Below are 18,641 nucleotides of genomic sequence, written 5' to 3' on the forward strand. Positions count from 1 at the left end.
AAGGTATTTGCAATGAATAAATCATTGAATGTGCAGAACTCTGTCATTCTATCTCCAGCCTCATTTCTCTCACCGAGCCCATATTTTCCAGCTACTGAACCTTCTTCTCTGTTCCCAACTTTTGCATTCCAGTCGCCCATTATTATCAATGCATCTTGATTGCATGTTTGATCAACTTCTGACTTTAAATGTTGGTAGAAATCTTCTATTTCCTCTTCTTTGACTGTAGTTGTTGGTGCAAATACTTGAATGATAGTGGTATTCACTAGACTTTCTTGTATGCTCAACATTAGTGGTAATTTGCTTTGACACCTTTATGAAAATCAATTGGCTGCACTTGTGTGGAACTATTTCTGGATTCTGTATTCTGTTCCTGTAATCTGTGTTTATCTCTCCGCGAATATAAAAAGTTGTAGTTACTGTAGGTTTTTAAATCAGTAGATATTATATTTTATTTTGTATATAATGTCTAGTAAGCGCTTTGATTATGCCTAATAATAGATCTTTGTTTTAAAACCATTTTTATTGTGATTTGAACAAAAGTTTACAAAGGATGCTTTTTAATCATTCATGTATATCTCTGCATTTTATTGTTTCTACCTACTCATTTCCTTGTATTCACTGAACAGATGAAGATAACAGTCTATCTCCCTCCCCCCGAAAATGCATTACATCACAAAGTAAAAGCCACCTTAAAAAATATAAATACAAAGAGAACTGTGATTTTTCTCATACTTTACCTTTGATCATTCCAAGGAGCTGAAATGTCATAAAATTCCTTTAGAGAAAAGGGCAAGTATCAGGGGGAAATTTTCCACTCCCCCCTCCATTTTTAAAAAGAAGTAGACTTTTTTTTTGTCAAGAAAACCAGTGGCTAAAAAATCAGTTATGATTCATGATGATCCAGAGTATGTTATCTGAGCTGTGCTCTGTGGGGTTTCCAATGGTAGGTAGAATCAGTAGTAGATTACCAGGCTTGTGTTGTGAGGCAGGTCGGGGTACTTCAAACTTTTTAGTTAGCAATCAATATTTTTAACTATTTGTACAATAGTATAGGCATAATCCTGTCTAAACACAGAGGTTAAAGTATAGCATTAATGACATTTAATAACTACCCTTATCAATAGGCTAGGCATAATGATGATTTGAGAAGATGTGCTAAAAGGCATTGATCAATTGTAATTGATGATACAGGACAATGTATAAGAATGATTGCATATTGTTGTTGTTGTTGTTATGTGCTGTCGAGTCACTTTCAACTCATAGCGACCCTGTGCATAACAGCCCTAAACCCTGCTCTATCCTGTGCCAATTGCATTGCCTCTGACACACCCATTCCGATTACCCCAGTCACTGAATCAGTCCACCTCATAGAGGGTCTTCCCCTCCTGCGCTGTCCTTCCACCCTACCAAGCATGATATCCCTCTCCAAGGACTTGTCTCTCCTTACAACATGTCTAAAGTATGTCAGACAAAGCCCCAGAATCCTTGCCTCCAAGGAGTAGCCTGCTTTAACCCTCTCCAGGATGAATCTGTTTGTTTTCTTGGCAGTCCATAGTACATTCAATACTCTTCTCCAGCACCACAGCTCAAAGGCATCAATTCTCCTTCTATCCTCCCTAGTCATTGTCCAACTCTCTGATGCATAACAAGTGATTGCAAAAACCATGGCCTGGATCAGGCGCACCTTAGTCTCCAGAGACATACTGTTCCTCTTGAGTACTTAAGAGATGTCCCTAAAAGCAGACTTTCCCATCACAGTATGTTTCTTGATTTCTTGGCTGCTGATGCCAAGAGTGTTGACCGTGGAGCCAAGCAAACTGAAGCTGCGAACAATCTCAATCTCTTTGCCATCCATCCTGATGCTGCCAGTTGGTCCAGTGGTGAGAATCTTTGTCTTCTTGATATTGAGCCTCAATCCATACTGAAGGCTGCAATCCTTGACCCTCCGCAGCAAGTGCATGAGGTCCTCCTCAGTTTCAGAGAACAGGGTTGTGTCATCTACATAACACAGATTGTTAATAGATCTTCCACCAATCCTTGATGCCACACTTCTCCTCATAGAGCCCAGCCTCTCGGAAAACAAGTAAAAAATTCTTATCACAACAACTCCATAATTAAAAGTTTGAATGTATAGACTATTATGTAACTTTTAGACCTAATAATCAACAAAAGTATATTTAGCTATAATCTCGTCAGATGTTAAAAGCCTAGCTATAAAACACAATGAAATCTGAGCTGCCGGCAGCTCCAGGAGATGGGCCAGTGCTTCGAGACTTTTCTGGTCGATCAGGGACGGGACATGGAGACAGATCGCAAGCAACTGCGGACTATCTCTAACCGGGACTTCAAGAGCAGTCTTGCCTCCAGCAAATCCATGCTCCAATCCTGATGCCGGAGTGATCTGAAATGCACATATGATCTTGCCACTCTCCTGCTTAAACCCCACCAACCAAGTGGTTCTGTAACCACAGTGTAGCCTCTGACATGGGCTCAAAGCACAAAGCCAAGCTATTTGATCTCTGGAGAAGGATCCTCCTTTCCCTTCCTGCTTGAGTTCCACCTTCACCCTTTGACTTCAGCTTTGGAACCCGTGCCCCTGGTTTCTCCTCTGTGCTGTATGGAATGAAGATTGCAAATCTGGCCTTCGTCACCAAGACTCGGGTCAGGTTCTTCAGACTTAACCTCTGGCCTGCCACAACGGTCCCAGAAAAGAGGAGAGTGAAGCTGGAGTCAGATATCAGCAAACAACACAAGTCACTGCTAGCAAAGATCTTTCATGACAGGTCTGAGTATCTATATGGGAAACATGGAGTGGACGTAGAGGTCCAGGGACCTCATGAAACCCGGGATGGACAGCTCCTCATCTGCCTGGATTTGAATCGGAAGGAGATACTGACCCTGAGGCTTCAGAATGGAGGAACCCAACCTGTCACCGTCACCCACCTCTTCCCACTGTGCTGGACAGCCCAGTTCACCTTCTACGATGACAACCAGGAGCTGCCCTGTCCACTAGGCCCGGGTGAATACTATGAGCTCCACGTCCACTGTAAAACCAACTTTGTGGGCTACTTCCCTGCCGCGGTGTTCTAGGAGCTGCTGGGGCCTGGGGAGCCTGGTTCGGAAGGAGCTGGAACTTTCTACATTACCTGCTTCTTGGCTGCTGTGGCCCACAGCAACCTGGCAACATAATTGAAGCCTACGGCTCCCTTCAAACGGGCCCAGATTGCTAGACACCCCATGACGACCAGCCGCGCCGAGGAAGGAGAAAGACCTGACCGTGCTAAGGGTTATGATCTGGAGCTAAGCATGGCGCTGGGAACATACTACCCACCATCCCGCCTCAGGCAGCTGCTCCCCATCCTTCTTCAGGGAAGAAGTATCTTCACCTCCCCAAAGGAGGTTGTTGACATCAAGGCCCAGCTGGAGGCAGCCCTGAAACCCAAGAACTACGAGGTGAAGTTCCAGCTGCTGCTGCACCTGGAGGAGCTGCAGATGGAGCGGGACATCTGCCACTATGACCTGGGGTCAGTGCCCATGATCTGGGACCCTGCAGACCAGAACCCCAGTCTGCTCACGCTGGAGGTTCCTGGCGTGGCGGAGAGCCGCCCCTCGGTGCTGCGAGGTGACCACCTATTTGCCCTTTTATCTTCTGAGACAAGCCAGGAGGACCCAGTCACCTACAAGGGCTTCGTGCACAGGGTAGAACTGGACCGCGTGAAGCTGAGCTTTTCTGAGAGCCTCCTGAACCAATTTGTGGATGGGCTGACCTTCAAGGTGAACTTCACCTTCAATCGCCAGCCCTTGCGGGTTCAACACCGGGCTCTGGAACTGACAGAGCGCTGTGGCCGATGCTCTTCCCCGTGGCCTTCCAAGGCATCTCACGGCTGCCCCTGGATGTGAAGTTCAAGCTGCACGACCGGAGCCTGGAGTCCAACCCGGAGCAGCTACAGGCCATGAAGCACATTGTCATGGGCACCACCCGGCCAGCCCCCTACATCATTTTTGGGCCTCCAGGGACTGGCAAGACTGTCACCTTGGTGGAGGCCATCAAGCAGGTGGTCAAGCACTTGCCTAAAGCCCACATTCTGGCCTGTACTCCGTCCAACTCAGGGACTGACCTCCTCTGTCCGCGGCTCCGCATCCACCTGCCCAGCTCCATCTTCCGCCTCCTGGCCCCCAGCCAGGACATCCGCCTGGTACCTGAGGACATCAAGCCCTGCTGTAATTGGGATGCGAAGAAGGGGGATTATATTTTTCCCACCAAGAAGAAACTACAGGAATATCATGTCTTAATTACCACCCTCATCACTGCTAACAGGTTGGTCTCCGCCCAGTTTCCCATTGATCACTTCACACACATCTTTATCGATGAAGCTGGCCACTCCATGGAGCCTGAGAGTCTAGTGGCCATAGCAGGGCTGATGGAAATCAGGGAGAAGGGTGATCCAGGAGGGCAGCTAGTGCTGGCAGGAGACCCTCGGCAGCTGGGGCCTGTGCTGCGCTCCCCACTGACCGAGAAACACGGGCTGGGGCACTCACTGCTGGAGCGGCTGCTCACCTATAATAACCTGTACAAGAAGGGCTCCGGTGGCTATAACCCCCAGTTCATAACCAAGCTGCTACGCAACTACAGGTCTCATCCCACCACCCTGGACATTCCTAACCAGCTGTATTATGAAGAGGAGCTGCAGGCCTGTGCTGACGTCATGGATCGAGAGCGCTTCTGTCGACGGGAGGGTCTGCCCCGCCAGGGCTTTCCCATCATCTTTCATGGTGTAATGGGAAAGGATGAGCGTGAAGGCAATAGGCCGTCCTTCTTCAACCCTGAAGAAGCAGCCACAGTGACTTCTTACCTGAAGCAGCTCCTGGCCCCCTCCTCCAAGAAAGGCAAAGCCCGCCTGAGCCCCCGAAGCGTGGGCGTCATCTCCCCATACCGCAAGCAGGTGGAAAAAATCCAGTACTGCATCACCTGCCTGGACAAGGAGTTTCGGGGACTGGATGCCATCAAGGACTTGAAGGTGGGCTCCGTGGAAGAGTTCCAGGGCCAAGAATGCAGTGTCATCCTCATCTCCACTGTTCGGAGCAGCCAGAGTGCAGCTGGATCTGGACTTTAACCTGGGTTTCCTTAAGAACCCCAAGAGGTTCAATGTGGCTGTGACCCGGGCCAAAGCTTTGCTCATTATAGTGGGCAATCCCCTCCTCCTGGGCCATGACCCCGACTGGAAAACATTCCTGGAGTTTTGTAAGCAGAATGGGGGCTATACTGGTTGCCCCTTCCCTGCCAAGCTGGACCTACAGGAGGGACAGAACTTGCTCAAAGGCCTCAGCAAGCTCAGCATCTCTACCTCAGAGCCTCACTCTCAAGACTGCCTCTGCCCAGAACGGGAGGGTGGAGGGGGCCTAGCCCTGCAAGTGGAGCCAGCCTGGAGGGACGAACTCTGAAGATACAGCCGCCGGCCTTAGCACACTAGGCATGCCTTAAATGTGTGACCCATAACCAGAACCCTGCCTGAACCGGAACCCAGCTGAGTTGCCCTCCATGTACAAGAGGCTGGGGGAGGGAGTTTACAACCTAAGCCATTTATCCCCTCCCTTGTTGGGGAGAATGACACATCAAGCTGCTAACAATTGGGGGAAGGAGAATAAGAAAACCTCTGAAAACAAAAAAATCTTGTTCTAGGAAAAAAAAACCCAAAAAACCACAATGAAATCTATTGTACTTTTTCCACTGCTCCCTTCACAGCAGCCATGTGTCATTTCTTAAATTATAAAGCTATAAAGGCTATCACTTTTTAAATTTTTTTAATCCTATCACTTTTATATTCAAAGCAAATGATTGGCAAAGCACTACTAGTGTAGACATAACTGTTGAATGTTTTGTGTTTTTTTTAGTTTGGTTTGTTTGATTTTTTATTAGCTGTCATAAAGTCAGCTAAGACTCAGAGCGACCTGTGAATTATAGATCTTAATTCTCCTGATCCTGTGCCATATCCATCATCTCTGCTCTACTTGAATACATCGTCACAGTAACTTTATCAATCCTTCTTATTGAGCATCTTCACCTCCTCCTCGAACCCCTCCACTTTTCCAAGGATGATATTCCTTTCCAATATCTAACTCTTTCTAACAACATGCCCCATGTACGTGAGATGAAATATTACCATCCTTGCCTCTAAGAAGTAACCTGGTTGCACTCACTCTAAGACATATTTGTTTGTTATCTTGGCAGTCAGTGCATGGGATATTTTGTACTTTTCTCCAGCACCACAACTGCTGCTCTGTGCATCTTCTCCTTCATCAAGATCTGAAATGCTTTACCAAACTTAAGTTGTCAATGAGGCCTTGAAAGCCTTAGAACAGGCAAGGGATAGATGTGTCTCTGGCATATTTCCATCTTGTCTTCATGTAATAAAAAGAAGTAGTTTCAGTTGCTAGAATATTTCTATAATTATGATTCTATAAGGTTGTCTGAGGTAGACTAATAATACCATAGGAGTCCAATTCATCGTAGTATTTAATATTTACAGGCATGCTTTTGAGAAGGAAGCCTGAGGTTACTGGATGTTTTCCATAGAAAATGCCAATTTAAGAAACCTGGGTGTGGAAAGCTAAAGATTCTTTATTTCAGTCTAGAAGCCAGGTAGACAGGAAAAGACTGAAAAGCAAGGCTGACATTCAAATTTGGCTATTTCCATCTAAGTTTCTTCTGGTAATTCTGATGATTAAAGCTGACAGTGAAAAAGCTAAGTCTATCTATAGACCCAGAGGAACAAACTTAAGAGGATTGGAAAGAAGCTTTCATGTGATAAAGTCATATTTTCCTATGCAATAAGTATATTGTTCTGATAATTAGTTTGCTGGCCTAGGGTTCTAATTAAATGTAATGAACAGCATAGTAGGCTAGGAAGCTTATACATAAATATATATGGTTTAAAATCAGGAAAGGTGTATATCAGGGTTATATTCTTCTCCATATGAATTCAATATGTGTGCTGAACAAATCATTTAAGAAGATGGACTTTATGAAAAATGTGGCAACAAGATTGGAGGAAGACCCATCAACAACCTGCTTTGTGCAGATGACACAACTTTGCAGAAAGTTGAAGTTGTAAGCATTTACTACAGAAGATAAAATCCTATAGTCTTCAATATGGATTACACTTCAACCTCAAGAAAACAAAAATCCTCACTACGAGATCAATAGGCAACAACATAATAGATTAAGACAAGACTTAAATGTCAACAATTTCATCTCACTATGATCCACAACCAACTTCCATTGTAACAGTAGTCAAGAAATCAAAAGTACTGCTACTTGGGAAAATCTGCTGTCAGTAATCTCATTAAAGTGCCAGAGACCAACAATTTCAGTATAAAGATTATAGTGGGCCTGATCTAAACCCTGATACTGTCAGATGCTTTCAATGCACCTGAAAGTTGGATAGTGAATAAGAAAAATCAAAGAAGAATCAATAACTTTTCTTTTAAATCAATACCTTTTAATTGTTTGTTGGAGAAGAGTTGTTGGAGAATGGATTCACAAAAGAACAAGTCTATCTTGGGGGAAATTCAGTCAGTTTACTCTTAAGAGGCAAAAATAACAAAATTTCTTTTCACATATTTTGAGTATGGTTTCAGTCCTGAAAAAAGATGTCATGCTGGGAAAGTTAGAGGGGCCAGAGAGGGAGGAAAGGAAGACCTTCAACAAAATGGATTGACACAGTGACTGTAATAATAGTCTTGAGTGTGACAGACATTATGAAGGTGATGCAGTATAGAACAATAACAGTTTCAATCTGTTATTCATTGGATATTATATATATATATATATATATATATATATATATATAGAGAGAGAGAGAGAGAGAGAGAGATGATAGAGATAGATGATAGAGATAGAGAGAGTATAAGTTGTTGTTATGTGCTGTCTCTTCATCTGTGACTCATAGCAATCCTATGTACAACAGCACTAAACTCTGCTCTATCCTGTGCTGATCTTATTGTCTCTGACCCACCTGCTCACATTACCCCAGTCTCTGAATCAATCCATTTCATTGAGAGTCTTTCTCTCCTGTGCTCCCTCCACCATCTCAAGTATGGCATTCCTCTCCAAGGACTGGTCTCTCATTTCAACATGTCCAAAGTATGTCAGACAAACTTTCAGAATCCTTACCTCCAAGAGTCAGACTGCTTTCAGCCTCTCCAGGACAAACCTGTTTGTTCTCTTAGCAGTCCATGGTATATTCAATACACTTCTCCAGCACCAAAGCTCAAAGGTGTGAAGTCTCCTATCATCTCTAGTAGTTGTCCAGCTCTCTGATGCATAGCAAGTGATTGCAAATAGCATGGCTTGTATCAGGCATACCTTAGCCTCCAGATTGACATCATTGCTTTTCAGTGTTCTGGAACAGTCTCTGACAGCAGACTTTCCCAGTGGAATATTTCTTTTAATTTCCTGGCTGCTGGAGCCAAGAGTGTTGATTGTGGAACCAAGCAAATTAAAGTTGTTTACAATCTCAATCTCTTCACAATGCTGCCAATTGCCCCAGTGCTGAAAATCTTTGTTTTCTTGATATCAAGCTTCAATCTATATTGAAAGCTGTAGTTCTTAACCTTCTGCAGCAAATGCTTCAGGTCCTCCTCAGTTTCAGCAAGCAGGGTTGTGTCATCTGCACAATGCAGATTGTTGATAAGTCTTCCTCCAATCCTGATGCCACATTTTTCCTCATACAGCCCAGCCTCCTGGGTAATCTGTTCTGCATACAGACTGAAAAGGTATGGAGATAGGACACATTCCTGCCACACACCCTTCCCAATTTTGAACCATGCATTGTTCCCTTACTCTGTTCTAATGACTGTCTTCTGGTCCAAGTATAGGTTTCATATAAGCACAATCAAGTTTTCCAGGATTCCCATTCTTCTCAGAGTTAGCCACAGTTTGTTGTAGTTCACACAGTCAAACACCTTTCCATAGTCAATTAAACACGGATAGACATTCTTTTGGTACTTCCTGTTTTCAGTCAAGATCCATCTAACACTAGCTACAATATCTCTAGTAGCCTCTTCTAAACCCAGCCTGCACTTCTGGCAGTTCTCTACTGATGTGCTGTCCCAGTCTGTTTTGGATACTCTTCCGCAGACTCTTGTTTGCATGTGATATTAATGGTATTGTTTGATAAATTCTACAATCTCTCAGGTCACCTTTCTTTGGAATAGGACCAAATATAGACCTCTTCCAGTCAGGTGGTTGTCCTCCAGATTTCTTGGCACAACTTGGTGAGCACATCTAGGGCAGAATCTGTTTGTTGAAATATATCAATTAGTATACTGTCAATTCCTAGGGCCTTACTTTTTGCCAATTCTTTCAGAGAAGCTTAAACTTCTTCCTTCATCACCACAGGCTCTTGCTCATATGTTGTTTCATGAAATTCTTCCTTGCTACCAATTCCTTTTGGCATAATGACTACACACACACACACACACACACACACACACACACACGAGCTCTGGTGGCCTAGTGGCAAGAAGCTACACTGCAATACTGAAGGGATGATGTTCAAATTCACCAGCTGCTCCACAGAAGAAGGGTGGGCAATCTTTTCCTGTGCAATTAACTGCCTCTGAAAACCCACTGGAGGGTCATCTATGGGTTAGTTTTGACTCTTTGACTCTTTTTTATATATTCAACTATATATATCATGGTTTCTGATTTTTTGCTTGTTTATTTTTTTTTTATTTTATCTTGCTTTATTTTTATCAGTGCCATTGTAGCATTGGTATCTCATCCTAGTTTTGATATGTATCTCTCTAATTGCAGGTGATTATCTGATTCAAAGTTGCAAATGAGAGTTCATTTCAGTTCTCAATGCTTAGGATTTCAAACTTTGAAAGTTTTATTTCATCTTTTACAACTTTCTATTTTTTTACATTCATCTATATACCATTTCATGTTCCAATTGTTAATGGATGGTTGCAGTTGTCTCTCCTCATTTTTTTAATTTGTTTTTTTAATACTACGACTCGACAGCACTTAACAACAACAGCAACAACAACATAGAGAGAGCTCAGTTGGCCTAATGGATAGAAAGTGATGTTACCAAGCTAAAGGTGGGTGATTTTAATCTGCATCCCTCAGGCCTGATTTTAATTGTTTTTTTGTCCAACATTCTTCTAGGTGGTATAGCACTGGTTTGTCCATCTGCTGTACAGAGGCAACTTGTGGTTGTTGTGATGCTAAACATCATGAACCCAATGTGTCAAATGTGATACTGGTCACCCATGGTGGACAGTGTTTGGTGGAGCTCCCCAATCAAAGCAAACTTGGAAGCAGGAGTTGCATCCCCTTCTGAAATAGCTTGCCTCCAGAAACCCTCTGAAATTGGAGAAATGAAGAAAGTTACGCAGGTGTTCAGGTCTTTCATTCATATGAGAACTGTTTATTTACAAAATTTGAATACAATGTTTTTCAGAGCAGATTCTTCCAGTTTCCCTCATTTTAAAATGTAATTCACACTGAAAGGCTGTACTTCTTATAATGTTCTAATCGAACAACGTTTCTCTATTATTCATTGAATTTCAAAGGCAAATGATTGACCAATACTACTTCTTAGTCTGGAAGTTTCTCTGAAAACTATTCACTATACCTTTTTGGTATTTGAAATATCAATGGCTTAGCTTTCAGCATCACAGTAACAAACTAGACAACCTAGTACAGCAACCAGACAGACAAGTGCTGCATCCCTAACAGCAAACCCTAAACAAGTGTGCATACACAGTTAAAGATTATAAAATAAGCAGTGACACAGAAGTCATCTCCCCACTATGAAGTGCTGTATCCATTTAAAAAAATAATAAGGACATCAATTTAAGGACTAAATGTACCTTATTCAAGCCATGGTATTTTTAATTGCTTCCTGTGTCTGAAAGTTGAACAATGAATCATGATGACAGAAGAAGATTGAATGAGTTTGAATTGTGGTGTTAGAGAAGAATATTGTAGTGGCAAGAAGCTACCCTGCAATACCAAAGACATGCAGTTCAAATCCCATCAGCTGCTGGGAAAAGGATGGAAAATCTCCTCTTGTAGGATTAACTGCCTCTGAAAACCCAAGTGGAGGGTCAGCTATAGGTCAGTTCCGATGGGACAGTACACATCATCAAGAACAACAACAATTAAAAGAATGAACAAATATGTTTAGATGAACGGCAACCAGGATGCTTCTTATGAGTAAGGATGGAGGAAATTGACCTCACTTATTTTGTTCATGTTGTCAGGAAGGATGAGTCCTGGGGGGGGAAAATCATTCTAGGTAAAGTTGATGATCAGAAAAAAAAGAAAAAAAGAAGAAGAAGAGGAGGAGCCTCAACAAGGTGGATTGCTTTTATGATTTTACTAAATGATTTTAACAACCAGCTCGAACTTACCAGAGATCATGAGGATAGTTCAGGAGAGAGCAAGGTTCAGATCTGTTGTTCATAGAGTTGCTATGCCTAACAACAATAATGAGTGACCATAAGCATGTTTTAAGAATAGCCACTTAATCATTTACTTTGTCCTTTACCCATTTGTTGATTAGGTTGCTGTTCTTTTTGCCATCGAGTTCATGAAGGTTTATGTGTATTTAGATCCTTATCAGATCTTTCATTCCAAAATTTTTTCAGTCTGTTGATTGATTTTTAGTCTTTTGATAAAGTCTCTTGAACAGCATAAACTTTTCATTTTCATAAGATTTAGGTTCTCTGTATTCTATGTTTGTGCTTTGTAGATGTATTTTAATAAGAAAAACAATTCCCATTGAGTTTTGCCTCAATGTGATCTTTCACGGACTGCATGTTTTAGCATTTTGATCTCTGATCCTGATCTTTCTGAGTTAGTGTTCACATGTGAAGGATGAATCCTACTTTATTTTTCTACAAATGGATATTCAGTTCTGTGGAATATTTTTTACTCTTATTCTAATTTTATTTTTAAAATTTTGTTTTGGGATTTTTAATAGAAAAATTATTTGATAAGTTTCAGATTTTTTAAATCATTCCAGTTGTATATAGTAAAACAAATCTGAGATGGACAAGGTGACAGGAGAGAGAAGAATTTAAAAAATGTTTTTATTAGTGTAGACTGGAGATATTGGACCATAATCATAGACAGAAAAGACAAGCAGGTTTAAAGCATGTATAAGACTAGTAATAAAGTTGTTGGTTGCCAGTGCATTGATTCCAACTTATAGCAGTCCCCTGTGGCAGCGTACAATATCTCCGAAGGCTTTCTAAGGGGTAATCTTATAAGAGCAGGTCATCAGCCCTTTCTCCCAGAGAGCTGATGATAGGCTTGAACTACCAACTGTTCAATGAGCAGCTGAATGCACTTAACTGTTGTGTTACTAGGAATCTTGCATTGTAGGGTTAAAAGAAAGGATAAGATTTTAAGAATAATATTTATGTTTTTACATAAAGCAACTAAAAAGTTGGCAAGTCTGGACAGGTTGTTTTTCTTACTCATTTTTCTCTTAAAGTTACAGCCCATCATAGAATGTCTCTCAGCCTCTAGCCTTTTGTTGTTGTCATAGCATGGATGCAGCTGGCAAATGATCGAAATCAATACCATTCACTCTGCAGGGTTCTTGGAAAAAAGTTCATTTAGCTCTCTCCAAACCCCAGAGGGCTTTCCAAATGGCAGTGCTGGAGCCCAGCATGAAGCTGCTAATGCAGCGTGTGGGTATAATTATGACTCTTAAATCCAGTCTGGATAATCACGTAGGCCAAAGGGAACATTGGCCATGACTACACAACTACACACAAAGAGCTTATTTTGGGTTTTCCAAGAGCATTCCTCTGCATTAAAACAAAAGGAAAAAGAAAAGTTTTTATGTCACACAATCTCCCCTTTTAAATGTATAGACAAAAAAAATTATTTATAAGCTATGTTAGATATAAATTAAAGCCAGAAAAGTAAAGGAAAATGAAATAAATTCCACCCTAGGAAAATAAATTCAGAATGTGTACATCAGAGGAAAAAAGTGACACCATAATTAACTTCCAAACATTGTTAACTTTGTTCTATTTTCGTTTGTGGATATTTGGTTCTGGAGGAATTCTGTACCTGGCAATAATATCTAGCCAGTCATTTTAGTATACTTAGGTTTCTTTTTAGTGATTGTAAGAAGCATAAAAGTACTTCTAGTTCTGATATCTTTTCTGTCTTTCTTAGAAAAAATAACAAATATTCACTAAGTGATACTAAGTACATGAAACAAAGCATTGCCTTTTTAAGGGGGAGAAAAATGAGTGTATAGATTAGAAAGAAAAACAGGATCTACAGAAAACAGTTTTCTTATCTTTGTTATTTTTTTACATCTTTACTTTGTGCAATAATGAATCAATGATAAAAATATTCACTTCATAATGCCATTCATTATGAGTTCTAAATTATGTATGTACAGCATATAGTTACTTGGAACTTAATAGTGTAAGGATGTATCTAACATTAGTTTACATTATTTAGTAACATTAGTTTACATTATTTAATTGCACTTCAGATAGAGTGCTAACTTTGGGTGGATCTTGTAGGATTAAAAAAAAACTATCAGTGAATGGTATAAACTCTCAGTGACAAAAAATGTAGTTAAAAGATTAAATGACAGCATAGGAAAGGGAGGGGATGTTTGGGAAAAGTAGAGTAGTATGTGTGGAAGTGGAAAAGAGGGAACATATTTTTAAATCCACCACTCACCTCGCACATTGCTATACTGTTTTGAGCTGCATGCTGCTGTGACTCTAGAAGTTCTGCTACTGATATTGAAAACACCAGTAGGGTCACTCATGGTATTTAGATGTTAGGGGAGCTTCCTAACAAACATAGACTAGGAAGGAAGACCTGGTAACCTAATCTACGGCCAAAAATTGTTGTTGTTTTGTGCCATTAAATAGGAACCAGCTCATAAAATACCCTCCAGCAGATTTTCAGAGGCAGTAAATTGTACAGGAGGAAATTGTCTATCTTTCTCTTGAGCTGAAGCTGGTGTATTAAAACTGTATACCTTTATGCTGAGTGAGGTATCTCAGTCACAAAGGGACAAATGCTATATGGTGCCACTGTTGTAGAATGAGGCTGGCATTGGGGTGGGGGTAAGATTGAGAAAAACTGGATGAAATATGTTTACGGCATTGAAGTCTATGGGGGAGAGAATAGTCTAAAAGTATTATATTTTAGGGCATTATTTTTATCGTAGGAGTATGCAATGAGGGTTGTAGAGTGGATTATATTTGGGGCTAGGGGGTGGGGTTTGGGGAGGTGCGGGGGGGGATTGTGTACCAATGAGGGAGTTTTTCTTTTGCTTTTCAAGGAGAGGAGCAAATGGGGGGGGAGGGGGGAGGGGTTTGTGCGAGGAGAAGGGTGCAACAATGAATGAATGGAATCCCAAAATCTCTGTAGATGTTCATTGAAATGAAAAATAAACAACCTAAATTAAAAAAAAAAAACTGTATACCTTTGCAAGTTGACAGCACAGTTTCTTGCCTCTAGGCCACTAGAGCTAACTGAAAACAGCCTAACAGTATCTAATTCATTTGCTTTTGATATGCCGTCTAGAGGCATAAATCCTTAAAGGAATACCTCACACTTAGTGGAGTAGAGGTCAGAAAACTGAAGTAGATCCTTGGCAAGACAGATTGGTAGAATATCTCCAATGATAGATTTCAACATGCCCATGCCAGTGATTGTGAAAATATATTCTCACAGTGTTGGAAACATTTCATTGTCTATAAAGTGGCCTTGACTTAGAATTAACTCAACAGGAGGTATCTACTCTTAAAATGTTTGTATGGTTAACAGGATCAGGATTTGAACTGATTAAAAAGGTGAAAGAGTCTGGGGTAAAAACAAGAGTCACCTTTAGTCCCAGTTTCTTGTTAGATTAGAACTATTACGATTACTTTGGATTTTTTTTTTTTACATTTTTTTCTATTCTGAAACACGTACCATGTCTTTTTATTAACACAATGGCAACTAGTTTATACACATAACATCCATATGTAACAAAATTTATACTTCCTGTCTGCATAGATCGTTACCATTTATCAGATGTACTTATATGATATTCTGACAATTCATATTCTTCATCCTTAGTACTCTCTCCCTTCTGCTTCCTCTAAGATGCTCTGCATTTACAACGAATTAATTTATTTTTTTCTCCTAAATACGTGTTTTATTTTTTAATAATTTTAATGAACACTTACAGGGATTTTGGATTTCCATTTATTCATTGCTACACTTCTCTCCCCGCCCAGCCCTCCCCCTCCCCCCAAGTTCTCTCCTCTCTTTTAAAAGTAAAAGAAACACTCCCTCCCTGGTACACAATCCCATGTCTGGAGACATTCATCCCCTTCAAGATAAATATGAAGTGCTCAAGGACATTTGTCTCAGAAGTCTCAGTCATGCAGGCGAGGCACAGACCTCTCCTCTCAGCTGAAAATACAAGTTTCTTCATTTAGTTTCTCCCTTTCGGTATCTTAAAAGTCTCTCAAACTTGACATTTCCCAAACTAAATTAATGTTTTTCCTCCTTAAACCTAGAACAACACCACATTGATCTCATCACCTGAGTGTTGGTAAGTATCAAGTCAGAACTGACTCATAGTGGCTGACTCTCCAGTGGATTTTCAGATTTTCAGTTTAATCACATGGGAGCAGATTGCCCATTTTTCTCCAGCAAAGAAGTTGATGGATTCAAACCATATGTTTTTGGGATGACAGTGCACTTACTTACCACTAGGTCACCAGAGTTCCCGTACATGATTGTAATCAAAAACCTTGATTTCATTTCTACACTTTCTTCTTTTCTATTTTCCATGTCCGATTCATTACCAAGTCTACTTGGCTATTTCTTTTGTAAACCTGAGTAATAGTGCTCCTCTCCATTATTCTATGTCACCTCAAAATGAATAACCTCTTAAAAATTTCTCCTATAACCTCACCTTATTCATTGTATCTCATATCCTCATAGCCAAGGTGAGTCTTCACACAGAAAATTGAGTTACAGGTTTAAACACAATCTTGGCTCCATCATAATCTTGTTTAAAACTGTGTAATTATTTCAGTCTTTTAGGCTCAAGGTAAGGGCCAAGGCAGCTAGATCCCACTCTTCTACACCATGCCCCACCACAGTTTCTTATCTAATATTTAAACTGTCCTTTTTTTCGTTTCTCTAACACAGCAACATAAGGAAAATAAAGTTCTCACAATTAGACCAATAAGCAATATTCAGATAAATACAGAAGAATGACATTGTCAAGAATTTTATTTTACCTAGATTCACAAACATCACCCATGAAGCTGCAGTCACAAGACTAACTGATGAATTGTGGTGGGCAAGTGTGTTGTTAAGAACCTCGTTAAGGCTTCTAGAGTTCTTCCAAGCTTTTCTCTAATGAAGTTTATAGTCCTTGGTTTGGGTCCTAGGTCCTTGATAAACTTCAGGTTGGTTTTTGTATATGGAGTGAGGTGTGGACCTTGCTTGAGTTTTCTACAGATAGCTTTTCAACTTTGCCAAAACCATTTTTAAAAAGTCTGTAGTTTCCCCACTTAACTGATTTCATTTCCTTGTCAAAAGTCAGTTGACCATAGATCGATGGGCTTATTTCCAGGTTCTTAAGTCTATTCAATTGGTCTATTGTACTAGTACCACATTGCACCATGGCAGTGTAGTGTCCTAACTGTTCTATCTCAATTCTTCAATGTCTGAAAGTTTCTTAAAAGTATAGTTTTCTGCAAAACTTATAATTCTAAAGTCTTCTCTTTTTGTAATCATTGACAGACTTTGAATTTCTCAAATAAATAGAAAATTCCAATGTCAAAACTCTGCTAATCCAATAAGTTACATAGAACCCTGATCAACATCATTTTCATTTCAGTTGCACTTTGAAGATGTTTTGTAGTTCTCATGTTTAGAAAGATAAAACATATGAAGAGCAAGAGAGGACAGCCAAGTAATATTCTACTTGTTCTGGTCAAAACAGTAGTCAGAATAGTCTGTCAACATTAAATAAAAATGTCCTCATTTTCAAAGTTTCACTTTCAGAGTCATATGCTTTGTTATGCTTTGTTCTAATTCTCTAACCTTTACAACTCTTTTTTTTTATTCTTTAAATTTCATCACACAAATAGAATCTTACAGCATCTAACTCTTTCAGATTGCCCTTGAGATCAAGTCAAGTTATTTCATGTATTAATAATCCATTATTTTTTAGTGATCAGTAGTATTCCAGGGAATGGATATACAACAAGTTTATTTCACTGCTTATTGAGGAACACTTACTATTTCCAGTTTTGTGTAATACATATAAAACTGTTATAAACATTTAGGTATAAATTTTTGTGTGAATGTGTAGTTTCATTAATATGATCAAGCATGTGATCAAGAATCAATAGTACTGCAGGAGTAAGTCCAAGCTACACTCAATGCATTGGCAAAAAATAAGGCCCCGGGAACTGATGGAATAAAAGAGACTGCCAAATATAGCCAGAAATGCACAATCTGAAGAGGATAAAATTGATGAATGGGACCTTCTAAAGATTAAACCTCTATACTAATAAAAAAAAAAATTTCCAACGGGGTGAAACCTACTGACTGGGAACAAACATTTGGCAATACCATCTCAGACAAGAGTGTCATAATGAAATTTTACAGTATACCCCTGGGCCTCCAGAAGAAAAATACTTATAATCCAATTACAGAATTGGGCAAAATGAGACCTGAGACACAAACCGAGACTTGTACACCAATGTTCACAGTAGCATTATTCACCATAGCAAGTACATGGAAACAGCCCAAATGTCCAACCACAATGGAATAGACTGAGACGTTATGGTACATTCACATAATGGAATACTGTGCAGCATGCAGGAGCAATGATTTTGTAAAAATTAGGAAAAAGATATAACCATGAATGTGCTCACCAATCTATGCCCAAAAAATGTATAAAACAATTAACAGGCCAACTGACTGGAAAACGGATGTATTTTTCCAGCTTCCAAAAATGTGATCCAACAGAAGGTGGAAATTATCAAGCAATCATCATATATATCACAAACAAGTAAAATTTTGTTGAAGATTATCAAAGAGCTGCCAAAAATTCAAGATTTATGGGTTCAGAAGACATTATGACAAAAGAGGTATAATTGTTGATGTTAGGTAGATTTTGGCTAAAAGCAAAGAATATCAGAAACAGTTTATCTATATTTAATTGATTATGCAAAAGTGTTTGACTATGCAGATCATAACAAAGTATAGCTAACATTGAGAAGAATGGGAATCTCACAACACTTAATAAGAAAACTATTCATAGACTAAGAAGTTACTGTAAAAAAAACCCAAGAAAACTCTGTATGATTTAAAATTTATAAAGGTGCCTCAGTTCTTATTTTCTCAAGGTATGGATGTCAGAAGAGACTCAGAAGATTGCACTGGAGCGTAGAGAAGCCAAAGCACAAGGAAGAATTCAAGACACTAAAGAGCTGAACAGAAAAGGCAACTTGGAATGACAAAGCAAAATACTACAATGAGATGTGCGAGGAGCTAGAGTCAGAAAATCAAAAGGGCCGAACTCGCTCAGCATTTCTTAAGCTCAAGGAACTGAAGAACA

At 40.1% G+C, this 18,641-nt stretch overlaps 1 pseudogene; it reads left to right on the forward strand.

Moving 5' to 3' along the window:
- Positions 1-2,302: 2,302 nt before the first annotated feature.
- LOC102861342 lies at positions 2,303-5,445 on the forward strand (annotated as a pseudogene).
- Positions 5,446-18,641: the final 13,196 nt, after the last annotated feature.

The sequence above is a fragment of the Elephantulus edwardii genome, unplaced genomic scaffold (genome assembly GCF_000299155.1).
Source record: "Elephantulus edwardii isolate Elephantulus edwardi_28Jun2011 unplaced genomic scaffold, EleEdw1.0 scaffold00476, whole genome shotgun sequence".
NCBI lineage: Eukaryota > Metazoa > Chordata > Mammalia > Macroscelidea > Macroscelididae > Elephantulus > Elephantulus edwardii.